The sequence below is a fragment of the Lepidochelys kempii genome, chromosome 4 (genome assembly GCF_965140265.1).
Source record: "Lepidochelys kempii isolate rLepKem1 chromosome 4, rLepKem1.hap2, whole genome shotgun sequence".
Lineage (NCBI taxonomy): Eukaryota > Metazoa > Chordata > Testudines > Cheloniidae > Lepidochelys > Lepidochelys kempii.
The window spans coordinates 132,873,684-132,896,652 of record NC_133259.1 but is presented as its reverse complement, the minus strand read 5'-3'; positions in this window follow the sequence as shown (position 1 = coordinate 132,896,652).

Below are 22,969 nucleotides of genomic sequence, written 5' to 3'. Positions count from 1 at the left end.
TTCACTCTACCAAAAGCCCATTCAACTTTCATTCTGCACCAGCTGAGCCAGTAGCTGAATCTTTCCTTGATGCGGTCAAGGTGGCCAGTATACGGCTCCATGAGCCAGGGAAGCAAGGTTCACTATTGGCATTTCAACTTTGCCAATGGTAATCCACCAGTCAGGTAACGATGTACCTGCTAACAGCTTTCTGAACAGTCCCGTGTTCTTAAAGATATAAGTGTCATGCACCTTCTCTCACCAGCCACTATTGATGTCTGTGAAGCATCCTTGGTGATCCACCAACATTTGCATAACCATAGAAAAGAATCCCTTCCTGTTGATGCCCTCTGGAGCAAGGTGGTCTGGTTCCAAAATAGGGATATGCGTGCCATCTATTGCCCTACCACAGTTCGGGAACCCCATTGCTGCAAATCCATCCACTATGTCCTGCCGAGAGTTACAGTCCTGCATAGCATGAGATGATTAATGTCCCTGAACATTTGCATGACAACGGCCCCCACAGTGGGTTTTCCAACTCCAAAATGATTTCCCACTGACTGGTAGCAATCTGGCATTGCAAGTTTCCATAGTGTGATCACCACTCACTTCTCCACAGTCAGTGCAGCTGTCATTCTGGTGTCCCCATGCTGAAGGGCCAGGGTGAGCTCAGCTCACAGATCCAGGAATGCGGCCTTGTGCTTACAAAAATTCTGCAGCCACTGCTTGTCATCCCAAACCTGCATTTCAATGGGATCCCACCAGTCAGGGCTTGTTTCTCAGGCCCAGAAGTGGCACTCTACTATCTGTAGCTGCTCCATGAATGCCACCCATGACTTTGAATTTGTTTTCACTGTGTCCCACAGCAATCAGTCCTCCACAAAATTGTCATGTGCTCTGCTGATTAAGTTCTTCTTGCAGCTCTGCAGATACCAGAGGATCATGTGTCTGGTGCTTCCAATGCTCATGACAATAGTGCAGAGCTGTGCAAGCTCCGTGCTTCTGGCAGAGATGGCAGATAGCGAGGTGGGGGTTGAGCAAGTTTTTGTGCCATTTTAAAAATTATGGGATATGGATGACATTATGGGATGGACAAAATGGCATGCTGGGAACTTGACCTGTTGCTCCCAGTCACCTCTATGTGACTCGTTTCTGCTCCACCACGCACTGTCAAAACTGCAAAAGATAGCATGGTGGATGGTGCGAGTTGCACACTGGGATACCTACTCAGGATGCAATGCAGTGTGCCTCAAGACAGGTGCTCCTGGTGAGTATGTGCAATGCCAACACAAGGAGCCAAATATGAACGCACACGAGCAGTGTACTAACTGCAGCAGCTTTATGCTGAAGGAACTCGCATCAGCTCCAGTTTGTAGTGCAACCATGGTCTCAGAAAGGAGAGCTGCAGATGCATGGAACGGAGCCCTTGCCGGTTCTATGGGGGGATGCAGGACAGGATGATTTCATGGAAATTCTATGAGACAAAATGCTCAAAATCCCAGGTTCCTAACATAAATAAACCTGTAGTGGGTGGCCTACATTTCCCCCCCGCATCCTCCATCAAGTGCTTAGTGATAGGCAAGATAATTGTGCAGGCAGACCGCGGGAAAGCTCAGAGCTGGCAGCTGCATTACAGTGGCACTGTGAATTAGGCACAAGGTTGTTTTTTTCCTCTGTCATCTAGTCCTCCCTTTTATTCCTTATGCACAACCTCCACTCAGAGTTTGTGGTACCTTGCACCTATGGCTTTCTGTTCCATAGTGCTCTCTGCCCTCTCTGCCCCAGCCACACACAGCATCTGTGAACTAATGAAATAAAGAAGCCTGGGCTAGTGGTTAGCGCTCAGGCTTGAGAGCCAGATTTACAGATCAGCCATGAACATCCCTATAAAACGGGTCTAATGATACCTGCCTACCTCACAAGGGGGTTCAGAGGCTTCACTATTTAACACAGGTGATGGGCTTTGATGCCCTCAAGGGAATGGTACTATACAAGCTGAAAAATGATATTCAGTCCTTGTCTTTGATAGAAAACCAAGTGCTTTCCTGACACCAAGCAGAGAAGAAGGGGATGACTGCAAAAACTGACAGACATATGAACAGCTTCCCACATATGCTGTGTAAGCCATTATCAGTATTTGCCAGGCATGGGAGGGGAAGGTTTCACCTTCTGCGGTAAGTGTAAACAGGGGTGTCCCCAGGGCGGATTGCAGCCCATACACTGAAAGGAAAGGGTGCTCCTCAAAGAGCCCCCCACTCCTGGGCTTTGTATTTCCTTGGTTTTACAGTGTGTGCTTAAGGAAGCTCCAGTCCTATAAACCCTACCCCAATCTTCATCCTCACCCTAACCACATGGTACAGTCCTTTAAAGCCATTACAATATCCAGAAACTCTACTGACACCAGATGGTTTAGTTGCTTGGGAATCACATTCATTTTGTACCTGTTCATTTCATGTTCCTCTGTATTTAATCATGCTGAATTCTCCCTCCCTTGTCTGGAGCCTCCTTGAGCTCATCTCTGCAGGTCGCTTTGCAGACTGGGGCTGTGATCATGCATGGCTGCTACCCCTCTTGTTTTGGTGTCAAGAGCTAATTTTATAGCGGTTGCTTCACAGGAAGATCAGAAGCGTTTGCAATGGGTGCTGAAAGGCGCTTGACATTTGCAGCACACTTGGTACATAAATCACCCTCTAGAAATCCCGAGAGAGCCCTGGACATGTCACTGCTTGAAGATAAACAGATCCTTCACTATGGTGATAGGAGCAGCTCTGCAGCACTTGGGAGCACCTGTTGGACCACAAAGCACCAACGATCCCAAATTGAGACCCGCTGTTCTGGCTCTTCAAAACAGCATCAAAGACATCCCATCTGAAAAACAGCACTTGCTGTTCTGGCCAACACTGTGAGGTTTAACACTTATCAAGCGGTTTCATCTACTGTAATGCAGTCCTTACCACCGGAGCAGGTAAGTATTATTTATCATCAGTTTACACTGCAATAAAAAACCCACTGGAATGGGTTACCTAGGGAGGTGGTGGAATCTCCATCCTTAGAGGTTTTTAAGGCCCAGCTTGACAAAGCCCTGGCTGGGATAATTTAGTTGCAGTTGGTCTTGCTTTGAGCAGGAGGTTAGACTAGATGACCTCCTGAGGTCTCTTCCAACCCTAATATTCTTTTATTTTATCCACAGGAAAGTAAAGTCCAAGAAGCTAAGGGCTGGATTTTGTCACTGTGAGTCACATTACATACTTCACTCTTCAAGAAGCCACATTGGCTTCAGTGAGGCTAATTAAGGAGTAATGTACTGCTCACCCTACATAGGGGTGTCAGAATCTGCCCCTCAGGGCTTGTTGTCAATAGGATAGAAGGTGAAGTTTTAACATGAGTTAGCTGGCCAAGGTAAATCATAGGGGTGTCCTCGAGGGTGGGTAGAAAAAACCCAATTCAGTCCATACAGGACACCGTTGGCTTCACCCCTGTTCAAACTTGTCTGACCTTTCCAGACAGGCTGGGTGCACGTGTAGTCAGAAACATTTCCATGTCCTCACACTGTTGTCGGCACAGTCTGGCTATGACGTGTTGCAAAATCTGTCCGTGTTATATGTGCAATTGAAGCAACAGCTCTTAAGTCACATGCCAGGGCCTTAATCACAAAACCATCCTTCCTCTCTAGGGCAAGAACATGCACAGTCAAATGGGTGGGTATGGCAAACCCCTACAGACCATACATATAGTTTGCAGGGGTCAGACCGGCCACCACTGGCTGCTGCTCTTGGGCTTTTGTAGAGCGGATCAGAATATTTCCATCAAAACAGTTTGGAGAATGCTGTTTTGCTGAAAACCAAATTCTTTCCACGGCATCATATCACTTCGATAAATGTTTGTTAAGGAAAAAAAATTGGGATTTTTTTTTTCAAAAACCTCAAAATGGCTTTTTGTTTCTAATTTTACTTTATTTTCTATGTATGGGGATTTAAAATAGTCCATCACAATGGAATGTTTCAAGTGACCCCCAAATGATTTTTTCCCAGGATTTCCTTTGCTGACTATGTCTAAATGTTGGCTTTCCATCTCGAAATTATTCACATGGTCGAAACCCCATTGGCTGACCAGCTCCACTCTTTTGCATTGTCTCACTGAAGTCACTGGGAGCTGAGGCTGTTCAGGCCCTGGCAGGATCAGTGCCACACTGTTAGTGTCTCAGAAACAAGACTGAGGAGTCCAGAGATATAAAGGGCACCAGGGTTCCTGCTATTTTTCACTGGGTATGTTTACACTGCAATAAAAAACCCATGACACTGAGTCTCAGTGCGTGAGTCAATTGACTCAAGCTCATGGGGCTTGGGCTGCAGGGCTAAAAATTGCAGTGTAGACATTTGGGCTGGAGCTCGGGCTCTGAAACCCCATCAGAAGGCTGTAGGGTGGGGGAGGGGTCTCAACTCTGGGTGGCAAGGCCATGTGCCAGGTATGAGATCTTTGGGAGTGAGTAAGAAAAGAAAGTACAATGACACAGTCGAGCTCTGACCCTTCTATGTGCCTTAGAGCTCAACCCAGGGCACAGATTAAACACAGTTATAAATAGACCAATAAAAAGAAAAAAGCATCGTGTTAATGGTGTCTGACCAGTTCATGTGCTTTTTTAAAGTAGGAAATTCCTCCAAGTGGAATGTTCAATAACAACACTCCAAATAGTGGTTATTTATTTCTAACCAGCCTTGGCGTTGAGTTTTTGACTCTTCCCTTTGACTATATTTCATACGAGGCGCCAGACAGTCTCGCCGCAGTAACTGGCCTCTCTCCATCATTTGGCTTGCCTTGTTTGGTGTCTAAAAGGTATACCCCCCCGCTCACACATTGGGTCCAGCTCGTCTCGGAATACGTCGATTTTCAGACTATGCAAGAAGATGCCACCTACGCTAAGTGTGGCGTAATGTTAATAATTAATAGATGCTTTGCAATTATATACAGTGCAGCCTGAACCATCGGTACTAGGCAACCGTCTAGCTGAAGATACTGCTCCTTGGCAACCCCAAATGTACTGGCCTGATTTCCCCATGCCTTCCATGGTCATTTAAACAAGAATGGTAATATTTTGCAGACACTTTGCCCAGGTGTGAATGGCTACACAAGGAGCAAGGCAATGTAGAGTCTGACCCATTGAGTATAATATTGCTCTGTCTCGGGTTAGGAAGCCAGCCTTCATTGGGCAACCAATTTTTGTGTCCCTTAAGCGGTGGATAAAGACTAGCTTGACTGAAGTTTCTTTCATCCAACAATCTCAACATGCACAGGTGCTGACTTTTATTTTGGCCAGCGGGTGCGCCTCTTTGCTCCGTCTTCCCCATGCGAGCCGTGGGTGGGCCGGGCCTTGGGGCAGAGCAGTGGGTGGAGCAGGGCCACGTTCTGGGCGTTGGGGCAATGTGACAGGGTGCTGGGCTGGGACTCCTCAGCCTCTGTCACGCCAGCTCCAATTAAGGGAGTTAGATTGGAGCTGCCTAGAGAAGCCTGCACCTGATCAGCAAAGGGGAAACAGCTGCCAGCCCGATTAGCCTGGGACTGCATAAAAGCCTCAGAGGAAGAAAGCCAAGGGGGGCAGACAGAAAGGGAGAAGCCAGAGAGTGGAAGGAGGGTGGGAGCACTTCTCTCCTGGCTGCAGAGGCTGGAAAGTCCTTCAGCCTGAAACCCCCATGCTGTCTATGGTGAGAAGGTGGTGGGATTGCACGCCGTAAATAAACTGCACCGGTGATTGCTGAGCCAGAGGGTCTCTGAGTAGTTTTTGGAGCAGAGTAGAGGCAGGAGCAAAGCGGGCCCTGCTACACCCTGTTACAGGCCCATACAAGATTAATCCGGCTCTGTGGGTGCTGAGCACTCCTTATTCTTTTTCAGTGTGTGCTTGGAGCCCCGGAGCACCCACAGAGTCGGCGCCTATGTCGACAGCCTTTACAGACAATGAAGCCTGTGATGTTGGTTAATGAGTATCAGCTTTATTTCCTAGATGGGAAAACGGAAGCACAGAGAGGGTAAATGACAGTGGGAGGGGGAAAGGAAACCCTGGGCACATACAACGCATCACCATGCCTCTGCCCAATGAGCTGGCCCCTTCTAGGGTGTCACCACCCTGCACCTCCATGAGCTGTGCTCTCACTGGCCACGTTAGCAATGTTTGTGCCAAGCCCCCGTTTCTGTGAGGAATCACTGAGAAAGGTACAGAATGGAAAAAAGTCAACCAGCAATGGTGCCAGGCTCAATGGGCGCTGACGTGTGCAGCCGTGACAGATGCCCCCTTGGCCGACACACCAGGGATTGAACCAGGGACCTCTGGAGCGAAAACCATGAGCTGCTATAGCTTGAGTGAGGAGCATCGCTGTAACAGACTCAGTTCCTCGCAGCTCAGGTACAGAGGGGCACCTGTTACGCACCCTCCCCCGTGGGTTACAGAGGCACCAGTGTGCTGCCAATATTTTAAAAAGGGGAGCCACAGATATGCCCCCTGAAACACCCGGTGCCAGGGCTGCAAGTGACAGACCCTCTCTGCCCAGGCCTCATTGCCACAGCTAAGCTCAGTGGGGGTGGCTGAGCAGGAGGCTCCCATCCAGGACATTCTTCAAAAGGCCCCTGGGGCTTAGCAGCTTGCTCATGCCTGTTCTACACTACAGAGTTAGGCCATTGCAAGGCAGCTTACATCGACCTGCCTCTGGAAGCGTGTGCATTGAAATTTCGCTCCCACTGATGTAACTGCCCCACTACGTCGGCTTAATAACTCCACCTCCACGAGAGGCGTAGAGTCAAGGTCGATGTAGTTAGCTTGACACTGTGTCAGTAGAGACATGGTGTTGCTTATGTTACTGGCTTTCAGGAGCGGTCCCACAATGCCTCACACTGATAGTACAATCAACACGTGCTCCTGGTGAGGACGTGCACCGCTGACACAAGGAGCAAAGTGTAGACACGCAGAAGTGATGTAATTACTTTGTGGGCTGTATGCCAACGTAAAATAGGTCAACTTAATTTTGTAGTGTTGACATGGTCTCATAGTCCCAGGCTACTGCCTGTCAGGCCATGCTACCGAGCCCATTCCCCTGCCAAGAGGTGATGGAATGAGAGGACTCTGCTGAGAGTGTCAAGATTGTATAGCTTGAGTGAGGAGCATTGCTGTAACAGACTCAGTTCTTTGCAGATCAGGAAGCTTGATAGCTTGAGTGAGTTTTCAGCTTCTGGGTTAGCATAGGTTTATAAATCAGATGAAATTTTGGGTTGTTACCAAAGTAGTCTCTTGGTATAACTGTGCTTTTAAAATGAGAGACAAGGTGGGTGAGATAATATATTTTATTGGTCCAACTGCTGATGATGGAAAAGACAAACTTTTGAGCTACACCGAGGTCTTCTTCGGACTGGGGAAGGCACTGAAAATGTCATGGCTAAATACAAGATGGAACAGATTGTTTAGCATAAGGAGTTAACATATGTTGCAAGAAACCATTCAAGGTGCAGTGGGCAGTAAACACCTCTACAGTCATTGGACAAAGAAGGGTTAGTGGGTTACAGATTATTGTAATGAGCCATAAATCCAGTGTCTTTACTGAGTCCCTATCTGACCTCCTAGTCCTCATCCTCAAAGGAATCCTGCACAACACCTTCAGAAAACGAGCCAGGGAACTTAAATTCATAACTTTACTAGACACTAAAAATCATGGATTTAATATCCTGGGGCCAACATGGCAACAATGCTTTTGTAAAATGAGCCATGGAGCACCTACAGCAGAGGAACGTGCTGTTCAATGGAATGAGTATATAAACCAAAATGACTAGGTAAATAGCAGTGGAAAGGCAGTGGTGTCTAGTGGATAGAGCACTGGGCTGGGCCTCAGGAGATATGGATTCCCTCTTCTGCTGAGAATCGTGGGCAAGTCACTTCACCTCTCATTGCTTCTGTTTCCCTCTGTCATAAATATAAAGGGAAGGCTAACCACCTTTAAATCCCTCCTGGCCAGAGGAAAAACCCTTTCACCTGTAAAGGGTTAAGAAGCTAAAGATAACCTCGCTGACACCTGACCAAAATGACCAATGAGGACACAAGATACTTTCAAAGCTGGAGGGGTGGGGGAAACAAAGGGTTCTCTGTGTGTGTGTGTGTTTTTTGCCGGGACCAGAGCAGGAATGCAGGTCAGAACTCCTGTAAAGGGTTAATAAGCAATCTAATTAGATATGCATTAGAGTCTGTTTTGTTTAAATGGCTGATAAAATAAGATGTGCTGAATGGAATGGATATTCCTGTTTTTGTGTCTTTTTGTAACTTAAGGTTTTGCCTAGAGGGATTCTCTATGTTTTGAATCTGATTACCCTGTAAGGTATTTACCATCCTGATTTTACAGAGGTGAGTCTTTTACTTTTTCTTCAATTAAAATTCTTCTTTTAAGAACCTGATTGTTTTTTCATTGTTCTTAAGATCCAAGGGTTTGGGTCTGTGTTCACCTATGCAAATTGGTGAGGATTTTTATCAAGCCTTCCCCAGGAAAGGGTGTGTAGGGCTTGGGGGGATTTTTTTGGGGGAAAGACGTTTCCAAGTGGGCTCTTTCCCTGTTATATTTGTTAGACGCTTGGTGGTGGCAGCAATAAAGTCCAGGGACAAAAGGAAAAATAGTTTGTACCTTGGGGAAGTTTTAACCTAAGCTGGTAAAAATAAGCTTAGGGGGTTTTTCATGCAGGTCCCCTCATTTGTACCCTAGAGTTCAGAGTGGGGAAGGAACCTTGACACCCTCCTACTCTGTGTCTGTCTTGTCCATTTGGAATATAAGTTTTTCAGGACAGGAGCTATCTCTTATTGCATGTGTGAACAGCCCCAGTACAACAGGGCCCTGATATCTGACCAGGCCCCTTGGCACTGCTGTATGACTCATAATAATGGGGGAACCTAATCATTTGGTCTCCCAGTTAAACAAAACCACTCCCTCATCACCGTAATCCAGGAAGGAGCGAATTGTGTTTGGGAATCCCCTTTTAAACTGTCTTCACTGGTAGTATCTTTATACATTGTTTCCTGAGCGTACTGACAACAAGCTGTGTCTGAACTCTGTGATTTGAAAGAGGGGCTGGGGTGGAGGTTGCATGTGAAAAATGTGTGCTGGGGTTTTACCCTTTCCTGGGACATTTGTTTACAGACAGCTGCCAGATGGTGCAATCTGGCCCATTGCAACAGGCAGAAAGTTTGCACTTCAGAAGCATTTTTATGAGCCCCAGGGGTAAGTCACTTCCGGCAGGGTGATTATCAGTGTCCAGAGAGGGGGTGGTTCCAGCAGCTGGTTCCTTTCTTTGGTAGAAAGTTAACAAAGGCTCCCTCGAGCACTCTCCAGCCGCTCCCTGCCTCTAAGCATCAGCAAAGGTTAAACAGGCATTCACAACAACTGCGGAGTCAAAGCCCTAACCAGCTCCTGCTTGTGGGTATTTCAATGAGTCGGTCGTGCAGCTGTGCACTGCTGGGACTCACACTCAAATACAGCTTCCACAGGCTAGGAAATGGGCATGAATGCAAACCAGTGAGCAAAACCCTGCTAGGGCAGGCGTCTGGGGCCCTGAGGGCCTGAAACTGGATGACAAGAGGACGGTGCTGGCCACACAACTCCTCGCTGAGTCCCTCTGGCCTTCACGCTTCCTTCCCTGCCTTTGTTCCTATGAATCTGAGGGTGGACTTGTGGTGACAATGACTTTCCCCAAGACAGGACGTAGCTGCCAGCTGTCCTCGGGGGCTGATGAGATCCTGCTGCCACGCCGTGGGACGCTACAGTGGTTGAGTTCAACTGTGGTTGAATTAGGGCTTCCCAAATCACAGCTCTGGCTGCGCTGGGGAAGAGCAGGGAGTGCACATGTGATACTCCCCCTGGGGAGTGGGTGCTGGCTTGTGCGGCTGTGGGGGACATATGCCGCACCCCAAAAAATGGTAGAGTGAATTTCTCCTTCTGTCCCAGGACCACAGGGGATCCCTGGGAGCCTTTGAGCTTCTCTGAGTCCCAGTATCTGGGTCCCTGGGCCCCACCTTTAGCGGCACAGCTATGTACCGCCCCTTACTGAACGGCTGTGGAAAACACTACGCTCTAGTCCTCAGAGTCAATGGTGCAGGGAATGTGAGCTGCCAAGAGACCGGCCCTTTCTGGGTGTGTTTCATCCAGTATTTGAGTTGCACCTAGCTGAGAGCATAACCCAGCAGTGTGGCTGTGTGACGGATGTGTGGGGGTGCTGGTAATGTCCGTTGATCTGGACCCCACAACGTGTTTTTTGTGTAGTGTGCCTGAGATGGCGGGTTGGAACAACAGGGGGAAACAGAATCCTCCACACTCAGAAGGCCTGTGGTTACAAAACCAGGGGTCTAACTGCCAAACAACACAGCAACCGTCACCAGGGCGGTATCTTAGATGGCCAGGCTTTGTCACCTCAGCTACAAAAACCACTACAAAAACCGCTGTGGCCACTGGGCTCAGGCTCATCACTCTAGGACAGTGAGGCTTTGAGAAAGAGCTGTCCTAAGAGACTGGGAACAGGCGGGGGCATGCACCCTTGAGGAGCCACACTGACACTAGGCTGGGTTCCAAGAGCTCCTGGGCTTGCGAAGAGAATTGGGCCTATTCCGTTCCTGTACCACCAGAAGGAAGCCCATCTAACTTAGCTTGCAGCGAAGCGTAAGGTGAAGCAGTTGGCATAGATAGAATCATAGAATTATAGAACTGGAAAGGACCCCGAGAGGTCATCTAGTCCAGTCCCCTGCACTCAAGGAAGGACTAAGTATTATCTAGACCATCCCTGACAGGTATTTGTCCAACCTGCTCTTAAAAATCCCCAATGATGGAGATTCCACAACCTCCCTAGGCAATTTAGTTCAGTGCTTAACCACCCTAACAGTTAGGAAATTGTTCCTAATCTACAGCCTAACCGTCCTTGCTCCAATTTAAGCCCGTTTCTTCTTGTCCTATCCTCAGAGGTTAAGAAGAACAATTTTTCTCCCTCCTCCTAGTAACAACCTTTTATGTATTTGAAAAACTCTCAGTCTTCTCTTCTCCAAACTAAACAAACCCAATTTTTTCAATCTTCCCTCCTAGGTCATGTTTTCTAGACCTTTCATCATTTTTGTTGCTCTTCTCTGGACTTTCTCCAATTTGGGGTGTTGTACCCAAATGCCAGTCTAAGAGTGAGAGAATTGCATGATTCCTCCCCAAGACAGGGAAGGGCTACCTGCGTAAGTGGCTCAGTGACACCAGACTGGAGATGGACATGTGGGCAGTCCCATAACCGTGACGTGAGCCATTATGTTGAATTTTTGTCTGTCGTGACTAGAGGTTCATTGTTACTTAGTCTTTCATTGGCTTCACCTTCTGCCTCTTCAGTCACCCAGCGGTTCTATTTCCCCCAGCACAATGCACAGTCTCCATTGAGCCTTTCGGCTTGTCAACACTACAGACACTACAGCAGCACAAGTAACTGCAAACACTTTTCACAGCGACAGACGGGGATTTTCCATTGCTGTAGGTAATCCCCCCCTCCCAGAGGCAGTGACAAGGTTGATGGAAGACCTCTTCCAATGGTGTAACAATGTCTACACCGGGCAAAGGTTGGCTTAACAATGTCTCTTAGCGATGTAAATTCCCCCCCTTCCCCACCATGTGACATAGCTAGGTCGACCTATGATTTAAACGTAGACCAGGCCTTAATTATTTTGGACCTAGATCACTGATTTCTCATTGATTGCTCCCATTGATTTCAATGGGAATTAGGCACCTAGACACTTCTGAGACTCTGGGACTGTTTGTCCATCAAGTAAATGAATTGTAGACCTGTTCATGAGGTGTATCCTGGTGAATAGAAGGAGATGCCTGGTTTTATGGAAGGTGCTGATATTTCTGTATTTTGGTAAGTCACATTATTTTAGCTAAGCTTGTTTCCCAAATCACTCCCCCATCGCATTTTCCTTCATCAATCTCAACATGCTTCACAACAGTAGGGAAGTACCATTAGCCCCATTTTTCAGATGGGGACACTAAGAGATCACCCAGTGAATGTGGGGCAGAGACTGGAATAGACCGAAGGTCTCTCTGCTCCCTGTTTTGTGCCCATTCCAGTGGGCCATGCCAGCTCCCACTGGCTTGTGAGCATACAGCTGCCACTGGCATCGAATAGGAGTGACGCCATTCCAGAAACGAGAGAGAGAAAACCATGAATATCACAAATCCATGTGCTACAGAAACAATCACATTCACTACATAATGTGAATAACAAACAAGAAAACAACCTCCCACAACTATATACAAATTACTCTGAAGGTCTTCCAGTGCAAGAGAAGCCATTCCATTATTAAAAGGCACCCTTAAAAATTCCCAGACATTAGAAAATGTGGGAATCAAAAGCTAAGGTTTCATACACAACTCTGACATCAACCCTAACATCCAGTTCATGCAACACAGAAACATTTTCCATGACCACCTAAACAACCTCAACTCTGTCTGTGGTTTTGTCTTAGATTTTATGGCCCAGTCCAACTTCCACTGAAATCAATGAACGTCATATGTTTCAGTGTAGTGGGAAATGTAACAGGCCCTTTTGTGCCATTTCAACATTATAAATATGAATAACTGAGTATCTAGATCCACTATTCTGTAATATAAAGTGTGATGGTTCATTAGGACATGAACAGCTCCTCTTCTAATGTAATAGAGCAGCTTTTATGATATGACCTAAGCATTATGTCCAGTCTCTGTCAATTGCAATAGTTTTGTTTATGATGATATTTCCCTAATTAGGGCTATGTAGGATTTTATTTTTTTGCTCAGCAGGAAAAAGTGCTATTTGGATGCATTATATATACCGATGAGTGTCTTAAGAAACCTGAGTTTAGATTGATATAGATATATAGAGAGGGAAAATTTATGCATCCATCTTTCTGACACACAGAATATCTTGACATTCTTGCTGGCTATGTCAAGCTATACAGGTCCACTGTCAGCTGCGTACGGGAGTCCTGGAATGCAAGCCCCCTTCCAAATCAATTTACGCTCAGTGATGCCTTTCTAGACTCTAGGGCATATAGTAAATAGTCACCTTCTGCCAAGTTGTTAGACACATTCAATTCATCTAGCGATATTAAAAAAAAAAAAAAGCTTGACAACACCATCCACAGCTGTTTGCTGTGAAACAAGGACCAGACTGCTTTTAGAGTCAGTTATCTGATTGTTCTCCATATGCCTTGATGAACTCACTGTGCCCCAAGGAGAGTCCCTTCCAGACACTGGTATTTGAGGGTACGTTCAAGTGGCTGGCATGCTTTGGGATACTGCAGAGTATATTAAATTTATATATTGCAGGTCAGGGTTCAGGCACATTGTTCGGGTGAGGGTGGAGGAAATTGGTGCTGATTCTGATCCTATCTTGGCTGTACTTGCTTTGTGGATAAGCCACCGTCGTCATTCTCCAGGGCTGTCAGACTGGCACCTTTTATTGTCCCTACCTTTATTAAAGGGCAAATTAAATATATGTCATCCATGTTCAAACTACTGCTTCAGTCTTTGATGATGCAGCCGTTAGCTGTCTTTTGATGTACTCATGGCACAATCATGCAGCAGTTCTTTGAATACTGGCCCAACTTTTCAAATTTCAGTGCTTAAAATTTAGGCATCTACAGTCAATTTTAGGCTTCAAAAACCAAAGCAGCCTGGCATTCGGAGGTGACAAAAAATGTTTCCTTAGTTGTTATTAATAACATCTTAGTTGCAATTACCATCCCTGGTAAAAAAACATCCCTGCTCAGGACAGCACTAATGCACACACTTCACTTTAACATCAGTGAGACTTACGAACCTGCTTAAGTGCTGTTCCAAATAGAGACAGACTTAAGCAAGGAGCTTAAGAGCTTTTCTGGCCTGGGACCTGTAGTTTAAAGGAAAGTGTAATATCCATTTAAATACATAGTGAGTCCTCAGATGGCGCTCACCATGTTCTGCATTGTTTTAGAAGCTGCCCGACACTTGCAGGGCAGCAGGCCGTATGTGGTTAGGCCTTACCTGTTTGTGAATAGTTAGTAAACACGGTTATTTGAAAGCCAACTTGTGCCAGCGTGGTTTCTTCATAATGTCATTGCGGTATAAACAACAGAGCAGGACATAAGTTTGGAAAACAACGATTAAGAACATTTGGATGAATTTAAAAATATATATAGTTCACCTGCTCACTGTTGATGCAGTTGGCTTACTTTTTCAAGCAGGGACAAAGGAACTAAAGCAACGCATTTTAGTTTCTGTTTCTAGCCTGTTTGTCTCATGGATGGACACAACGCTGTTTTGTTGGTGTGTCCTGCTCTAGAGGGGAGTGGTTAAAGAAAAATCAAACAAGGAACCCCCTCTCTCTTCACCTGCTTTCAGTACTTTTTTGTAAAAAGAGAACACTTTGCTCTTCATTTTCAGCTTTGTGAAACCTTGTTTTAAACCAAAATCCAAACCTGAGCCCTAAATTCTGCCCCTTAAATTGTTTCTTATTCATGCTTGGTTAGTCTTCGTGTTGTGGCAGCATTCAGAGGCCTCAGCTGGACACACTCACAAGAGTCACAGTTCCGACCTGTAGTGAGGCGGTGTGGTTCCCTGCCGCCTCGGAGAGAGACGAGTCCCTCTGGACACCAGAGTGGGCGGAGCCAGGGAGCTCTGAGCCCGCCCCCCAGAGGGTCAGGCATGGCACCAGAAGTATAAAGGCCCAACTCCAGAGCTCATTGAGAGAGCAGCCGCCGGGGAGGCCAGATGCCTCCGGCCTAGCTCACGATTGGGAAACCCCAGTGGCCTGCGATAAACCCAAGGACTGTCCTGACCTGCCCCGCGCCAGTCCCCCGGAGGAGTTGCCGAGTCTACCCCTCACCAGCTATCCCGAGGAACGCATGGTGCTGGATGCCCCTGAGGACACCACGCTGACCCAGGTACCTCAAGAAGGGGAATGTGGAAGTAGCCCGGGGGCAGTCGACGCTGGTCTGGCTGCAGCACTACCAAAGCCCATGTCAGTGTTTTGTGGCCAGGATCCCCACTGATGCAGCAGTGGGTCTTCTGCTGCTGCTAAGGCCCCAGGTTGGGACGCAGTGGGTCTCCCCCTCTCCCAGACCACTCGGAGCCAAGGGCCTGGGCTTGCTATTATATACTGTTGTTGCTCAGCCCCTGCCTGAGGGCCTGAGTGCCTGACTCACCAGCATCCCACCCTGACCTAGGGCCTGGGCTTACTGTGTTTATTTTTACCTTCACAAAGGCCGCAGAGGAAGACTTCCCCACGAGACCTATTCTCCAATTTAGTGAGGCAGTGTGGTTCCCTGCCGCTCCAGAGAGAGACGAGCCCCGGCTAACCTCTCTACACTACCTCAAAGAGGGTCAAACTAATTTGAAACAAGCTACAGCAATAGGAGAGAAAGGAGGGGAGAAACCCAGTGTAGCGTAACAAGGTCACAGAGTTACACAGGTAGTTATTGCCCAGCTCAATTGTTATACATCATTTGAAAGTTTAACTAAATAACATCGTCAGGAGGGTTTTGAAGGAGAAGGCAAGATCCTGATGGATCAGTTCGGCAACAGGACCCAAAAGGTGGTGTTAGCAGCTGTATTTTGAGTAGATTGGAAGTCTGTGTGGGGTCTGAGCTGTTAAAGAGAAGTAGGTGACTATAACCAAGACATAACATGTTAAGAGTCTGGATGAGGGTTTTAGGTGTGTGAATGCAAAAGAAAACTGTTCTATGGGTTTGGATCTATTTGTCCTGGGAGAAAAATCAGCTACAAAAACCTGTTCCACTTACCCTTTGGTCAGTAGCAGCACTTTGAATGTAAAGGTGGATTAACTTTGGAAGACACTTAGCACTGGTCTACACTAGGACTTTAGGTCGAATTTAGCAGCATTAAATGGATATAAACCTGCACCCGTCCACATGATGAAGCCCTTTATTTCGACTTAAAGGGCTCTTAAAATCGATTTCCTTACTCCACCCCTGACAAGTGGATTAGCGCTTAAATCGGCCTTGCCGGCTCGAATTTGGGGTACTGTGGACACAATTCGATGGTATTGGCCTCCGGGAACTATCCCAGAGTGCTCCATTGTGACCGCTCTGGACAGCACTCTCAACTCAGATGCACTGGCCAGGTAGACAGGAAAAGAACCACAAACTTTTGAATCTCATTTCCTGTTTGGCCAGCGTGGCAAGCTGCAGGTGACCATGCAGAGCTCATCAGCAGAGGTGACCATGATGGAGTCCCAGAATCGCAAAAGAGCTTCAGCATGGACCGAACGGGAGGTACGGGATCTGATCACTGTATGGGGAAAGGAATCCGTGCTATCAGAACTCCGTTCCAGTTTTTGAAATGCCAAAACCTTTGTCAAAATCTCCCAGGGCATGAAGGACAGAGGCCATAACAGGGACCCGAAGCAGTGCAGCGTGAAACTGAAGGAGCTGAGGCAAGCCTATCAGAAAACCAGAGAGGCGAACGGCCGCTCCGGGTCAGAGCCCCAAACATGCCGCTTCTATGAAGAGCTGCATGCCATTTTAGGGGGTTCAGCCACCACTACCCCAGCCATGTTGTTTGACTCCTTCAATGGAGATGGAGGCAATACGGAAGCAAGTTTTGGGGACGAAGAAGATGATGATGATGAGGTTGTAGATAGCTCACAGCAAGCAAGCGGAGAAACCGGTTTTCCTGACAGCCAGGAACTGTTTCTCACCCTGGACCTGGAGCCAGTACCTCCTGAACCCACCCAAGGCTGCCTCCTGGACCCAGCAGGTGGAGAAGAGACCTCCGGTGAGTGTACCTTTTAAAATACTATACATGGTTTAAAAGCAAGCATGTGAAAGGATTACTTTGCCCTGGCATTCGCGGCTCTCCTGGATGTACTCCCAAAGCCTTTGCAAAAGGTTTCTGGGGAGCGCAGCCTTATTGCGTCCTTCATGGTAGGACACTTTACCACTCCAGGCCAGTAACACGTACTCGGGAATCATTGTACAACAAAGCATTGCAGTGTATGTTTGCTGGTGTTCAAACAACATCCGTTCTTTATCTCTCTGTGTTATCCTCAGGAGAGTGAGATATAATTCATGGTCACCTGGTTGAAATAGAGTGCTTTTCTTCAGGGGACACTCAGAGGAGCCCATTCCTGCTGGGCTGTTTGCCTGTGGCTAAGCAGAAATGTTCCCTGCTGTTAGCCACAGGGAGGGGGGAGGGTTGAGGGGGTAGCCACGCGGTGGGGGGAGGCAAAATGCGACCTTGTAATGAAAGCACATGTGCTATGTATGTAATGTTAACAGCAAGGTTTACCCTGAAAGAGTGTAGCCACTGTTTTATAAAATGTGTCTTTTTAAATACCGCTGTCCCTTTTTTTTCCTCCACCAGCTGCATGTGTTTCAATGATCACAGGATCTTCTCCTTCCCAGAGGCTAGTGAAGCTTAGAAAGAAAAAAAAAACGCACTCGAGATGAAATGTTCTCCGAGCTCATGCTGTCCTCCCACACTGACAGAGCACAGACGAATGCGTGGAGGCAAATAATGTCAGAGTGCAGGAAAGCACAAAATGACTGGGAGGAGAGGTGGCGGGCTGAAGAGAGTAAGTGGTGGGCTGAAGACAGGGCTGAAGCTCAAATGTGGTGGCACCATGATGAGAGGAGGCAGCATTCAATGCCGAGGCTGCTGGAGGACCAAACCAGTATGCTCCAGTGTATGGCTGAACTGCAGCAAAGGCAGCTGGAGCACAGACTGCCACTACAGCCCCTGTGTAACCAACCGCCCTCCTCCCCAAGTTCCATAGCCTCCACACCCAGACGCCCAAGAATGCGGTGGGGGGGCCACCGGCCAACCAGCCACTCCGCCACTGAAGATTGCCCAAAAAAAAGAAGGCTGGCATTCAATAAATTTTAAAGTTGTAAACTTTTAAAGTGCTGTGTGGCATTTTCCTTCCCTCCTCCACCACCCCTCCTGGGCTACCTTGGTAGTCATCCCCCTATTTGTGTGATGAATGAATAAAGAATGCATGAATGTGAAGCAACAATGACTTCATTGCCTCTGCAAGTGGTGATCGAAGGGAGGAGGGGAGGGTGGTTAGCTTACAGGGAAGTAGAGTGAACCAAGGGGTGGGGGGTTTCATCAAGGAGAAACAAACAGAACTTTCACACCATAGCCTGGCCAGTCATGAAACTGGTTTTTAAAGCTTCTCTGATGCGTACCGCGCCCTCCTGTGCTCTTCTAACCACCCTGGTGTCTGGCTGCACGTAACCAGCAGCCAGGCGATTTGCCTCAACCTCCCACCCCCCCATAAACGTCTCACCCTTACTCTCACAGATATTGTAGAGCACACAGCAAGCAGTAATTACAGTGGGAATATTGGTTTCGCTGAGGTCTAAGCGAGTCAGTAAACTGCGCCAGCGCGCCTTTAAACGTCCAAATGCACATTCTACCACCATTCTGCACTTGCTCAGCCTGTAGCTGAACAGCTCCTGACTACTGTCCAGACTGCCTGTGTACGGCTTCATGAGCCATGGCATTAAGGGGTAGGCTGGGTCCCCAAGGATACATATAGGCATTTCAAAATCTCCAACAGTTATTTTCTGGTCTGGGAATAAAGTCCCTTCCTGCAGCTTTTGAAACAGACCAGAGTTCCTGAAGATGCGAGCGTCATGTACCTTTCCCGGCCATCCCACGTTGATGTTGGTGAAACATCCCTTGTGATCCACCAGAGCTTGCAGCACTATCAAAAAGTACCCCTTGCGGTTTATGTACTCGGCGGCTTGGTGCTCCGGTGCCAAGATAGGGATATGGGTTCCGTCTATAGCCCCACCACAGTTAGGGAATCCCATTGCAGCAAAGCCATCCACTATGACCTGCACATTTCCCAGGGTCACTACCCTTGATATCAGCAGATCTTTGATTGCGTGGGCTACTTGCATCACAGCAGTCCCAACAGTAGATTTGCCCACTCCAAATTGATTCCCAACTGACCGGTAGCTGTCTGGCGTTGCAAGCTTCCACAGGGCTATCACCACTCGCTTCTCAACTGTGAGGGCTGCTCTCATCTTGGTATTCATGCGCCTCAGGGCAGGGGAAAGCAAGTCACAAAGTTCCATGAAAGTGCCCTTATGCATGCGAAAGTTTCGCAGCCACTGGGAATCGTCCCAGACCTGCAACACTATGCGGTCCCACCAGTCTATGCTTGTTTCCTGAGCCCAGAATCGGCGTTCCACAGCATGAACCTGCCCCATTAGCACCATGATGCATGCATTGGCAGGGCCCATGCTTTCAGAGAAATCTGTGTCCATGTCCTGATCACTCATGTGACCGCGCTAACGTCACCTCCTCGCCCGGTATCGCTTTGCCAGGTTCTGGTGCTGCATATACTGCTGGATAATGCGTGTGGTGTTTAATGTGCTCCTAATTGCCAAAGTGAGCTGAGCGACCTCCATGCTTGCCTTGGTATGGCATCCGCACAGAAAAAAGGCGCGGAACGATTGTCTGCCGTTGCTCTGACGGAGGGAGGGGCGACTGACAACATGGCTCACAGGGTTGGCTTCAGGGAGCTAAAATCAACAAGGGGGTGGCTTTACATCAAGGAGTATTTCAGGCAGGACTTCACGGAGGGTTCCAATAAGAAATGGTGCACCTAAGTTATTGTTCTTATTGGAACAAGGAGGTTAGTCTGGCCTCTGATTGATACATGGCTAGATTTACCTCGCTGCACCTTCACTGTGAGTGACTGCAGTGTGACCTAGAGGAATGAGTCCCCTAGACGGGGGAGGAGGCAAATGAGTACAAAACAAATCTGGTCTATTTCTTGTTTTGATCCACTCCATCTATCTTTTACATCTTTGGCTGGCAGCAGACGGTGCAGAAGGACTGCATGCCATCCACATCTCATGGCTGCTCAGCAGAAGATGGTGCAGTAGGACTGCTAGCCATCCTCATCTCTTGCCTGCCCAGCAGAAGATGATGCAATAGGACTGCTAGCAATCCATATCGCCCGCCTGCTCACCATAAGACAGTTCAATAGGACTGACTGCAGGACTAAAGAGAATGACCTGGTCAAGTCACTCCAAATTTAGTACCTGTGCCCATGTCTGCCCAGGCGCTCCCAGCCAACGTGGCCAGGAGCACTTCGGACATGATGAGGATGGCTACCAGTCGTACTGTACTGTCTGCTGCCACAAGGCAATGGGTTGCTGCTGCTGTGTAGCAGTGCTGTACCGTGTCTGCCAGCACCCAGGAGACATACGGTGACGGTTACCTGAGCGGGCTCCATGCTTGCCGTGGTATGGCGTCTGCACAGGTAACTCAGGAAAAAAGGCGCGAAACGATTGTCTGCCCTTGCTTTCACGGAGGAAGGGAGGGAAGTGGGGCCTGACGATATGTACCCAGAACCACCCGCGACAATGTTTTAGCCCCATCAGGCACTGGGATCTCAACCCAGAATTCCAATGGGCAGCGGAGACTGCGGGAACTGTGGGATAGCTATCCACAATGCAACACTCCGGAAGTCGACTCTAGCCTCGGTACTGTGGAAGCACTCCGCCGAGTTAATGCACTTAATGCACTTAGAGCATTTTCTGTGGGGCACACACACTCGAATATATAAAAAATGACTTCTATAAATTCGACCTTATTCCGTAGTGTAGACATACCCTTAAAGTTCTCTTTCATGTGGTTAAATCTCACTCTCAGCAAGCTCTCCTATTTTAATCTGCTCTTTTGCAGCGGCTACTCCTGTGTTTGCATCGAGCTGTTAAATACTGAGGCTTATAACTTTTAAAGGCTTACCAGGATTTGTTTGTCTGTTTGTTTTGTTTGCGAAGCACTGGTTTACTGCACTTCAGATTGTAAAGGATGAAGATCAAAAAGACCCATTAATCATTTCAGTAGATGAGTTCAAGACGCGTACTTTCAATTTATGTGTAAACGTTTTCTTCTTATTCAATGCAGAAAACATCTGGCTTATATCAGAACATGTGATCTCTGCTCTTGCATAAGGTTCTGGCAGAAGGTATTCTGCTCAATTCTATAGTTAGGACATGAAGACTAAAATTATTAGCAATAATTAAAGCCAAATAAACAGTTCAGACAGTTATAGGTATTACATCAGAACTAGTCCAGCCTACAATTGCGCTTAGAGCAATAACTAGTTAACAGGCAGTGTAGTCTAATGGATAAAGCACTGGAATGGGAGTCAGGAGACCTATGTTGTGTTCCTAGCTCTGCCACTGATTTGCTGTATGACCTGAGGCAAACCACTTGTTGGCCTCTGATTTCTCTCCCACCCCTTGACTACTAAGACCCTAGGCTCCTTGGAGCAGGGACTGTCATTCATAATGTTTTTGTATAGTGCTTTGTACAATGGGGCCCTGATCTTGGTTAGGGCACCTAGATGCCCCTGTAAAACAAATATTGTCAAACTGGCTTTCTGGAAATACATAAGTCCTATAAGAAGCTGGAGGTGACTGTGTCTTTAAGGACTGAACTTCCCAGACAGAGTCCAGGTGTGGCATTGAGAAGTTCCAGCCAAGATCAGTTGGAATCAGACACAGAATAAAGCAAAGCACTTGCAAGCACCTTAATCCCTGATACCACTGAGACACCACATGCTATCAGCAGTAAAACAAAATTAAGAAAATACCCCCCAGTGGAAGAATGAAGTAGTTAAAAGATCCACCAGAACTGAAACTCTCAGGAAATGTGGAAAACATCTGAAGGACTTCAAACAGCCCTCCAGTGTGTATCTGCGAGCAATGGCTTCCAGTAAAACAGGAGACATTCAGAAGGTAGCCATTTTTCTGACAGTAGCATTTGATGCATTTAATAGTTTTCAGTAAACTCGTGCAAAGGAGGCTAACGATGAACAGAAATTTGAGGAGTACAGCACTCAATGCCAAAGTGAGACATATGAAAGAGATATTTTTAATCACAGAGTACAAAAGAAAAGTGAAACCATGTAAGAGTTTGTGACTGATCTAAGGCCGAAAAGCCAACCTTGCAGGTTTGGAGGGCTAATTGAATCCCTGATAGGAGACAAGATAAGCATGTGCATACACTGTGGCAACCAACACAAGCCAAGACAATGGGTAAAAGATGGAAGAAATACAATGGATTATATCACTTTGCAACAGATTGCAGGTACCAACAGAATGTGCACAGCATGGACAAAGAGGATAAAGATAGCAAGGGCTCCAGGCAGATTACAGTAAGGTTGAGGCCTTGACTTTCATCGCGGCCCCAACAGACAAGGGAGGAGTACAAAGGTATCTCAGAATGGTGAACTCTGTAGGGATAGGTTTCAGAGTAACAGCCGTGTTAGTCTGTATTCGCAAAAAGAAAAGGAGTACTTGTGGCACCTTAGAGACTAACCAATTTATTAGAGCATAAGCTTATGCTCTAATAAATTGGTTAGTCTCTAAGGTGCCACAAGTACTCCTTTTCTGTAGGGATAGTTAATCCTAATCTAGGTACCCGCACCAGCAACCTAAGAGCACTATTGTGCAAAGATGCCCAATGGACATGGGATGCAAATCTTGATTGAGAGTTTGAGAAGCTGCAGGGGGTAATTAAAAAGGCCCCATTCCTGAGGTACTATAACAGTAATTGCAAAACTAAGATGACCATGGATACATTCAAGGAGGATATTGGTGCAGTCCTTTTACAAGAACATGGTCAATACTGGAGACCAGTGGCTTACGTGTCGTGGGCATTAACACAAATTAAGTGTCAATATGCTCAAATAGAGAAGGAAACTTTGGTCTTAGTCCATGGGTGTAGAAAGTTTCACCTCTTTATTTATGGGAGGCCAGTGTTAGCTGAGGCAGACCATAAACCACTTATTGGCATTGCTGAAAGGGTCCCGGCAAATACCGCCCAGAGAGTATAGAGATTATTTTTTCAGCTACAGATGTCTGATTTGCAAATCATATGCAAACCTGGAAGATATTTTGTGGTTGCAGGCAGACTCTTTACGGCAGTGGTGCAAAGTCCAG